This window comes from Mirounga leonina, unplaced genomic scaffold (genome assembly GCF_011800145.1).
Source record: "Mirounga leonina isolate KUSES-001 unplaced genomic scaffold, KU_Mleo_1.0 Mir_127, whole genome shotgun sequence".
NCBI classification, from domain to species: domain Eukaryota; kingdom Metazoa; phylum Chordata; class Mammalia; order Carnivora; family Phocidae; genus Mirounga; species Mirounga leonina.
In genome coordinates, this window is record NW_023270316.1 from 45,657,435 (window position 1) to 45,668,142 (window position 10,708).

The 10,708-nt window shown below is 40.4% G+C and overlaps 1 long non-coding RNA gene across 1 annotated transcript in view; it reads right to left on the reverse strand.

The window, feature by feature from the left end:
* LOC118009355 overlaps positions 1–10,451 on the reverse strand; it is a 104,523-nt gene extending 94,072 nt beyond the window's left edge. The window contains exons 1-2 of the long non-coding RNA XR_004678895.1: positions 9,436–10,451; positions 7,044–7,255 (exon numbers count right to left, since the gene is read on the reverse strand). This is a non-coding gene — a long non-coding RNA (uncharacterized LOC118009355). The remainder of the gene's footprint in view (positions 1–7,043; positions 7,256–9,435) is intronic.
* Between the last annotated feature and the right edge of the window lie 257 nt (positions 10,452–10,708).

The following is a 10,708-nucleotide window of genomic DNA, read 5'->3' on the forward strand; positions in this document are numbered from 1 at the left end:
TTCTTCAGCTTGGCACATTTCCCTGGCTTCTCTTATTAAGCATGAAAGGGAGGAAAGCAACTTCCGATCTTTGCTATAGGCATCTTATTTCACGTTTTCATAGTTGGACAAGCAATGACTTCTTTTCTTTGTATGGATATAATTTTCAGTGACATATAGCCAAGGTCTAACAGATTCATAGAGCTCCTGAACAAGTTTATAATTTGGCATCCTTTTAAAAAAATCATTATTCTTTATTTGTTCAACAACTATTTAGAGGAGACACCTTAATGAAGAAGAGGGAGATGAGGAGAGTAGCCGTAGGTGGGCCCAGGCTTCCTTCTATAGACTTGAAAGAATCGGACCTGCCCCCTAATCTATTTACCCCTTTCAGCAAGAGAGAGGGCCTAAGTTTCTTAATTTTTTTTTTCTTAAGCAGCTAAGTTTCTTAATTGGTCTTTTGAATTTATCAATGTATTCATTCATTTATCCTGTAATCTAATGGTTCTGTTGAATAGTTAACCATTTGCTAGGCAGTGTTCTAGGCACTGGGAATACGGAAGTGACTGAAATGGACAAAACTTCTTATCTCCATGGTATGCACATAAAGTACTCTTCCTGAGAGATGTTCTAGGGAAAATATTCTTTCTTTACATTTCATGTGATGTTTTAGCTGCCTGACATTTATAGATTGGCAGCTTCCGCAACTCTTCAGCTGGCCCACCCTTTTATCTAGCTCTCTACTTGATGATTGTCTCCACAAAGAAAATCAGTCAAGGTGATAGTTCACCCCCCCCAGCTCCCTTTATCCCTTTATCCCTCAGAGTCCTTATGCACCCCTCTGGCAGTTCCAAAACTCCTGTACACACCCACGTCATCAGACCTCTTCTAAGGGCCATACCCTCCAAAATTACCTCTCTCTCCTTTTCCCAAAAATTCTCTTAAAAAGTACTCATATCAGGGTGCCTGGGTGGCTCAGTCAGTTAAGCATCTGCCTTCGGCTCAGGTCATGATCCCAGGGTCCTGGGATCGAGCCCCGCATCAGGCTCCCTGCTTGGTGGGGATCCTGCTTCTCCCTCTCCTTCTGCCCCACCCCACTTGTGCACACTCTCTCTCTCTCTCAAATAAATAAAATCTTAAAAAAATTTTTTTTAAAGTATTCATCTCTTGTCAGGTGTGTTAGGCAATTTGGTTACAGTGGTTTTTTAAAGGTCATAGTTATTGTTTGTGCCCCTGTGCTAAAGCTCATTGAATTCTCACAAGGAGTCTATGTAGTTGGTATTAATATTTGCAACTTAACAATTAGGAAATTGAACCTTAAAGAGGTTAGAAAAACATATTCAAGATCATTGAGTGGTTTGCTGGACTCTAACTCAATTCTACCTGGCTCAGAATCCCCACTTCACTTCATCACTACATGCATATGCTCAACACCTGATGAGCTTTATTCCCTCAGAAAGCATTTGGATTATATTTCCTTAAAAAGGTTGCCTATTAGCCTAAATACCTAAATGTATATGATATATCATTTTCTTTCACTCTCATGTTGTTTTGCAAAGATCTATTGTCCATATGAAGGCCAAAGTGCAGTTGGCATCTATTCTTCACTCTTTAGGAGGGTGAATGTCAAAAAGTTTTGAGAAAAAAAAAAAAGTAACTAACCCTAGACTGATATAGGTAGCAGTTACAGATGATTGGAATTAGTAGAGTAAGCTTTAAATGGGGCAAAGTTTGACATCAAGAATAATGAGCTGAACTGAAAAGGAAGAAAGCTGGGGCAATGAAACTAGGTTAGATTTCAGAGAGGTAGCTCAGAGCTTCTGTCTTGCCTTCACTAGCTGTAAAAACACATGTTACTATGTCATTCCAATTATCAATTTCTTCGTATTCCAATGGGAATAATAATATCTGCTTCTTAGCCATATTGTGTGAACTAGGGATAATATGCTTAGTAGATTTTCATTGAATTTGTGTGTGGTGGGACCTAGGTATCAGCATTAAAAAAAAAAAACAAAACACCTCACGTGGAATTCCAATTAATAAATGTTGAAGGAAATAGGGAAAGAGAAACTCATTTCTGGACAGAGACCACAGCAATAATTGTTGTAGATCAGATCTAGTGATGGATGTCAAAATAGTGGGTAAATGTTTGATAAGAAACAGGATTTGTGTGGTTTCAAAGTATCAAGATATTTATTAACTCCTGAAGGAAAGATAACAACTTTACAGTGGAGAAACCCGTTAGATATGACTAACCAAGTTATCAAAGGTAGTATTGCCAAAAATAATACATCAACATTATGAACTCCTTGATATGATGCATTGAGAAGGAAAGGTGTATCACTTCTGTGGTATTCTTACAAAAATGCATCACTTTGTTCTGATCATGAGAAAAACATCAGACAAACCCAAATTAACTCCAAAATAATGGATTAGTACTCTTCAAAAGATCAAGGCTATGAAAGACAAGAAAAGGCTGAGGAAAAATCACAGATTGGACAAGGCTAAGAAGAAATACCAGTTCAATGCAGTCCTGAATCAAAAAAGGAAATTAGTGGAACTGGTAAAATTCTAATAGGACCTATAATTTATTTAATAATATTGTATCATTAATGTTAGTTTCTTGGTTCTGATAATTGTATAATGGTCATGTAAGGGGTTAATGTTATAGGAAGCAGGTGAGGGACCTATGAGAACTCTCTGTATTATTTTTGCAACTTTTCCGTAAGTCAACAATTAATTCAAAATAAAAAGTTTAAAAAATATGTCTCCAGGGGCGCCTGGGTGGCTCAGTTGGTTAAGCGACTGCCTTCGGCTCAGGTCATGATCCCAGGGTCCTGGGATCGAGTCCCGCATCGGGCTCCCGGCTCAGCAGGAAGCCTGCTTCTCCCTCTCCCACTCCCCCTGCTTGTGTTCCTGCTCTCACTGTCTCTGTCTCTGTCAAATAAATAAATAAAATCTTAAAAAAAAAAAAAAAATGTCTCCAGTGACTCTAATGCATAACCAAGAATGAGAATCTCTGGTTTAGAATGTAGTAAATTCTAAACAATTGATAGCTATTACCAAATCTGGCTAAATGTCATGCACGACCAATCTGTTTTACTGCTCAGGAAGCATGGTTCATTTTTTATGTTTGCCTGACCTGGATTTGTCTTTCCAGATAGTGATAGTTGAATTTATTCAAATATAACATAGTCTTGAAAAATATAAGTATAGTCGAAGGGACTTTTTACATGATTCAGCTTTAGAAAATGAATGTTTTTCTAGATAACAAGGGAACAATGAAACACTCCCAATTTCCCAAATTTTCCACATTAAGAATGTGAATGACCTTCACCTCTGTACAACCCTTGCTTTAAAGCCTGAGTTCTCTCATTCCTTGCTAATTTTGTGATTTTTGATGAATAGGATGGGCTGCCTCTTTAAGTTTCTCTCATAGGAAAAAAAACCCAACACAATAGTATCTGTTAGTCATTGGACATTTTCTAGGGTAGAACAATTATCTTAGTTTGATTAGCAAGCAAGGAAGGAAGACGAGTTAAGGAGGGAAACTTCTGTTTATTCTCCAGGCCCAAATTTAGAAATTCAGATTATTTCTCTTAAACAGAAAATGTTAGGTAAAGCATTAAGTATTTTCTTAAGCGTGTGTCACCCGCAAGAGAGTTTGGGAAGGAAGAACAGAGTAGCTGTTTACCTGTTTGCAGAGTTTTAAAATAATTACTTGCATAGTCAAGACTGTTCAATTTACAAAATTAAATAATTTGAAATAATAATTTCACTCAAGTTTATAGAAGAGTTTAAAGCTCTTCTTCCAAAGAATCTTCAAATAAAAAACTAGTTGCTTATGCATTGAAGTGGAAATGGGAAATTTAAAATATTTTAATTGAAAATGCTTTATTTTTTTCCCCAAGTGACAAAGACTTAACCTGTAGAAGCAAGGGGCTCTAAAGCCAGTAGTTTTGAAGGTGATATTTTGAGGTTGCTCAATATCTTCATATTCTTTTTCCTCATCTGCAAGTAGGGCTAATAATAGTAACTTCCTCATAGCATTCACATAAGGAGCAATAAGATCATGTTTTTAAAAAAAGGCCTAGCGTAGTACCTGACACATGGTAAATATTAAATATCTGTCACCAATTTTTTTTTGTTTTTTGTTTTTTCCAAGAAGGATGACAAGAGAAGAAAAAAGAAGGATGAGTTAAATAGAAAATCTGCACCTAGCTCTGGTGGAATCCCTAGATAGTGGCCTGCACCTACATCTCCCTATCATTTAGCCGGGACTTTTTGACTAGTTCTTGACATATATTGGGCGTTCGAGGATTATTATTGAATAAATTAATATAATCATGCTCTTGCAAATGCCCTCAATTCCTTTGGCCCTCTATTTCTCCTCCATCTTGAGCCAGCGATAATCCCTATTGACTTGAAACCAAATACCTAGCTTTTCCCTGGATATCCTTGAGTATCTGCATATTGCTAGAGAAAGTGACATGACTGGGCTGACTGCTTTCGCGTTAAATTAACGCATCTCAAATGGACCTTCAGTAGTACTAAGAAATTTTTTCCTCAGTAACTTTGCTTCCCAGCAAGATTTTAATTTCAAGTGTTCTCTCTTTTCACACCTCCCACCCTCTCATTCTTAGCTGAATACTTCACTTCATTTTTCATTCAGAAAATAGAAAACATAGAATGAAAACTCCATCTGCCCACAACTAAATCGAGAAACCTAAGTTCCTTTACCCCCAACTCTGTTATGTTCCCACCTGTTACTATGGCGGCCTGTATTTCCACTGAGGCTTCGAATCCTATCCACTGACTCCCAGTCACCTTTACTGATACACATCCACTTTCCTACATCCTCAATCTCTCCCCTTTTCCTTCATTATTTCCACACACATGTAAACATGTCCCATTACTTTCCATCTTAAAACCTAACCTTCCATGGATTTGACATCTCCTTCAGCTATTGTGTCATTCTTCATTTGTCTTCAGAGCCCAACTTTGTGAACGATCAAGTCTTATTTTCTATCTCTGCTTCTTTGCCTTCTGCTTGTTCTTCATCCCACTCTAATCTGATTGCACCTTCACCATTCCAGTGGAGGTGGTAGGTTTGTAGTTTGGTGGGTTCAGTGTAGTTCAAAAAGATATATTAGGAAAGCCATTTGGGGGGCACCTGGGTGGCTCATTTGGTTAAGCGTCTGCCTTTGGCTCAGTTCATGATCCCAGGGTCCTGGGATCGAGCCCCGCTTCCTGCTCAGCAGGGAGTCAGCTTCTCCCTCTGCCTCTCTCCACCCACCCCCCGCTTATGCTCTCTCTCTCTCACTCACTCTCTTTCCTTCAAATAAATAAAATCTTTAAAAAAATAAAAATAAAAAAGGAAAGCCATTTGGCCTTAAATCCAAGCCAAGGTCTCTAGTTTAGATCCATCAGTAAATGATAATTTGATTTCTAGTTCAGAATCCCATTCAGCACTTGGGAAAGGAAGAAAGGAAGATCATTTTATTGAACCCTTAAAACTGCAACATCTTTACAGGTTGGCTAGGAACACTGAAAAATAGACAAGGGCTAGAAATTGGGACTCAAAATAATATGGAGATAAGATTTTCTAAATGACTGGTTATTTGGCTTTGGTAAGTAGGGATCATGTTGATTTTGACCTTGGTGAATCACAGTGGCTAAATATGGCTGATGTCTCAGAAGCAAGGATAATTTTGGTTAGATGTGGGCCTTGGTAAGCACAGGCTTTATGGACAGGCTGGGACAGCAGATGCTGACCTGAGCCTGGCAGGTGCGGCTTCCACCTAAACGGCATAGTCAATGCCTGGATTAGATTATCTGGAAAATCACCCTTTTCATCCTAATTAAGATTTGCCTCAAAATAAGCAGAGCTTTAACATATGGAGTGAAAGTAATTGGAGTTGAAGAACTCAAGAAATTGACAGAGAATGTGTCAGATGGCATACAAAAATGGAGAATAGGACCCTGAGTCAAAATAGCAGTTCATAAATTTGGTTGGGATTTTCCATAGAAGATCAAGGAATGTTTTGTATAATTTTCAATTATTTCCATGAAAAATAACAAGAATATTTTAAAACAATTTTGGTGTTGAGAGTGTGCTAGATATTTGGAAAATTTACTCAAATGAATTACATGAAGCATCCTAATCTTAATGGGTACTGTTGGCTCATCCTGCAGCTCTTATCTTGAATACAGTCACTTCTCACCATCTCCACTGTTTCAACCACAATCCCAGGCATCCTCATCTTTTACCCTACTGCTGTAGTAGCCTCCTGGTCTCCCTCATATGCTTGTCCCCCTAGAGTCTATTCCTCTGCACAACAGCCAGAATGACCTTTTACAAATGTAAATCAAATCATACCATCTCCGGCTTAAAATCCTACAGTGGTTCCATAGTAATTAAGTTCAAATCCATATTACTTACCATGATTTGCAGGGACCCTGCGTAACCAGTCCCAATCATCTCTTGTCATCTTTCCTCCTGACGATTATGTGTCAGCTATGATCCCAGACCATTCTCTTATCAGAGATTTTCCATGTTTTATTCCTTCTGCCTTGGAATGCTTCCTCTTCCTTCTCCTCCCCTCTCCATCCTTCCAGATCTTAGTTCAAATTACCTGACCTCATTATCAAAAGCAGTACCTAACCTCAACCTCTCATCTTGTCACCTTCTTATTTATGACCTTGTGTTCTTAATTTCATAACCCTTATCACTCTCTGAAATCATCTTGTTTATGTATTTGTTTATTGTCTGTCTTGTCTCACTAGAATGCAAGCTGTATGAGGACAGGGACTTTGGTTCATGCTTGTGCCCCTGATATCTAAAACCATGCCTGACAGACAATGACTCTTCGTTGTGCTGGTGATGAAGCTACTCACCTCTCAACATCAAACTCATCTTTCCATATTCTGCTTTGTCCAGCTGGGGCTGGGACCCTGCAAATCACATTTCTCCCTTAGAGTTGGGTCTGCCAGTTATGCCTTAGGCTCTGCCAACTGGGAGCAATGGAGGAAAATTGCAAGGAGTGGGGAAGGAAAAGACCTACCTCTTCCTCCTTGTTTTTCTGGTGCTCCTGTCAGCAGCACTGCAGTAGCATTGCTTTGGCGGGGACGGTTGATTCATGACAATTGGCTCCAGTTTACAGATTTCACACAGCCTGAACCAGGCCCAGCATCTTCTCTCAGATATACCAATATCGTCCTGCAGTACCCTTCTCAAAAGACTGAGTCCCAGCTTTACGGGGTCCTTGTTCTAGACCTGTCAGCCAGCACCATCCAATAGAAAGAAAATGCAAGTCGCTTATAAAATTTTAAGTTCAAGTGGTTACATCAAAAAAGCAAAAAAAAAAAAAGTAAAATAAACATGTTACTTAACCCAGTGTACCCCTAAATATTGTCATCTCAACACATAATCAATACAAAAATTATTAATGGGATATTTTACCTTCCTTTTTTCATTCTTAGTCTTTGAAATCTGGTGTGTATTTTATACTTTTGGTGCACCTCAATTTGGACCAGGGGCATTTTAAGTTGCTCAAAACCAAATGTGGCTGGTGGCTACCATGTTTGACCATGCGGCTCAACGCAGTTTAACATTCCTAACATCTCCCCTCATTTTCCAGGCCTAGAGGACAGCTTAACTACCTGTGATGCCTCCACGTTTTTCGTTTTGTAATACCTAATTGATCATTATTTGTATAAATTCCTTTTGTTGAAATAACTGGCCTGCTTTCTATTCCTTAACTGGATCCTACCCAATTCTTTTGTCCAATAAATGAATGATGCTGCTGGAAAAATAAGATCATTATATCTTAAAATGCTATACAGATGATACAGTTCAATCATCCATTTGGGACAGGGTAAAAGAACTGAGTACTACTGAAAAATCAGAGCATGGCAGAGCGGATACGTAATCTGAGATCTGCTCATACAGGAGCGGGGGACATTTTGTCTTTCCTTTGGTCTGTGGAACAGTACAATTTTGTCACCTTCCCTCTCTGCTCCCCATTATGCCTCCCATCACAAAGAGAGATGTAACTATTATCTGATGGATTTTGGCCAAGGTTTTTACAAAACCATGAGATGGGTTTTGGAATTGTCTAGCACAAAGACAAAATGAGGTATGTAATACCTTTGCCTCTCACAATTTAGGTGAATTTAAAAATGTTACCTTTTGTAGGCTCTATTGTCAGCTACATCTGTGTAAAGCTTAGACAATTTAGATTAAAAAACAAACACACAGATAAACAAAAAACCTAACCATTTGCTTGATTATAGAAGCCTGGAAACCAATTTAGTTGTATTCAACTTTTTAACGGAATTCTGCCAAATTGTGTGTGTGTGTGTGTGTGCAAATACTGCTTTTGGGTGGTCAGTGTATTTTATGTTAGGAGTTCCTAATGTGAGTCAAATGTTTCTTTTTGCCATACGCCAAGAGGCTAGACCATATCTCCACTTGGTTTGGTCAAATCACTTTTGAAGCAGGAGGGTGACAGCATGGACCAGCTCTGACTTCATAAAATCAGGGCAACAATTCTTGCCCTTAAAATGTATTGGGGACGAAAGGGCTCTTCTCCTAGATCCTGTTATAGATGCTATGAATTTCATTCTCTATTGTCTTATTATGTCCCTTACCCTCTCTTAACCTTTTTGTTCTTTGCCCTCTTTTTTTCTTCTGTCACGCCCTCGTATTCTCCTGCTGCCTTTTCTCCACTTGGAATCATTATTCTTTTGTTGCTAAAGGATATACTTCCCTTTAGGACTTGTAGAACATGCCTAAGCCAACACAGATGGAGGAAAAGTCTTTCTTTTTTGGCCACTTTTCCTACCCCCCACCTTCTTGCATCTGATCTCTCATCTTTCTCTTAGACCTGCTTCAATTTATATTTCTCATTATAACGTTCTGTAACTTTCCATCCCTTTTGCCATTCTCCAGTCTTTGCCCTCCCACTAATATAAATTTTCAGCACTTAAATCAAGACTTTTCTCTTCAAGGCAGTATGTGAACTTTAGTTAATCCTCGGTGTATGCTCTTTTATTACCACTGCCATATAAGGCAGGAAGGAGATTGAGACTTTCCCAGCTCCCAGAGGGGTCAATTTGGTGTCTGAACTAGAAGTCTGAGAGGCCTTATGCTTAGTTCTTTATTAAGACCAGGAGATAAAGGCTCTGTCTCTCTCACATAATAGTTCCCTGGATTTCTACAGTGCCCTTTTCCTGAAGATCCGAAAGCATCTGAACGCAATTTGCCAACCGCCTCAGAGTCCAAGGACATAAATGTTTACCCATATCTGTTTGCTAAACAGAATCAGAATATGTCAAATAGCGTTTAGTCAGTGGGACCAAAGCGAATGTTAAGTCTCCCTCTTCCTGTCTTTCATTTTATTTGGACCTTGCAGGGAATATGTGTTTTTAAGAGGACTCCGCCTTTGTACTTACCGCAGGCAGATGCTTGTTTCCTGGGTATGCAAATCAGTAGCTCTGGGAGCTACAAATCTCACAGGCTGAAAGGATTTTCTGTGGGCCAAAGGGCATATGCAAATTAATTGCAAAGCTGCCCCACGACACTGTTGCGACGTAGGTTAGCAACTTGCCCGAAGTCACGGTGCTTCCGAACCCCGGGCCTGAGAGAAGCGGAGCGTATCCTCTCTGGAAGCCTTCCCATCGCTCCACACTTGGCTGTCTGATTTCTCCTAACCCGTGAGTCATCCGCACGCACGTGCTCCCAGAATGGTTTCAGCTGCGACTGGCAGCCGTTAATTGTCCCGACAGGGATGCAGTCTCTTACCCACCGCTGACTCCGCTCCAGAGCCGGGGGCAGCAGTTCCGTGTGCCTCTGCGGAGGGAAGTTTCGGTTTCCTCTGACCTGAAGGCGCCCAGGGAACTGTCTTCAGCGAAAGCCGTAAAAGTTCAGCTTCCTTAATGAGGTTAGGCGCCCAGGGCGCATGCGCGTGGCGTCGGAGACCTGCGAGCGGCAGAGCGAGCGATGAGGCTTGTGTCCCTCCCGGGCTCTACACGGCCTTCCCGTGGCTGCTGTAATAAGGCCTCCCAGACTCGATGGCTTCAAACAGGAGAAATGCATTCTCTCAGTTCTGCAGGTCGGAGGTCCCAAGTCGGGATCACTGGGCTGGAAGCAAGATGTCGGCAGGGCGGGCTCCCTTTGCAGGCGCTAGGGGAGCCGCTGTTCTTGCCTCTTCCAGCGTCTCGAGAGGAGACGCAGGGGTGCCTTGGCTCGTGGCCTCCTCCCCGCTTCCTCTGCCTCGGGGCCACTTCACCTTCCCCTCTTCTGTATCAAGTCTCTTGCCGCCTTTCTCTACAAAGACGTTTGTGATTGCAGTTGGGAGCTGCCCTGCTAACCCAGGAACATCTTCCCTTCTCAAGATCTTTCACTTAGTCACATTTGCGAAGATGCTTTTTCCACATAAGGTCACATTCACAAGGGCCCTTAATATTCTAACAAGGTAGGGGCTAGGTCAAGGTAGGTGTTTAATTTCTAGCCGCTCTAAAAATAGCGTTTTGTTTTAACACAGTTTTACCTCAAAAATTTAAGCCAGTTTCTTTCTTTAGGGATGTGATCCAATGAATACTGGTCAGAGAAACTTAAAATCCTCCTGGTGTTTATTGTACAGTTCTGATGTAATGGTTGGAGAGTTTTCTGGTTTGCTCATCTATTTGCCAGGCTATAGCCAAGGGTTGTAATGTAGAATATTGT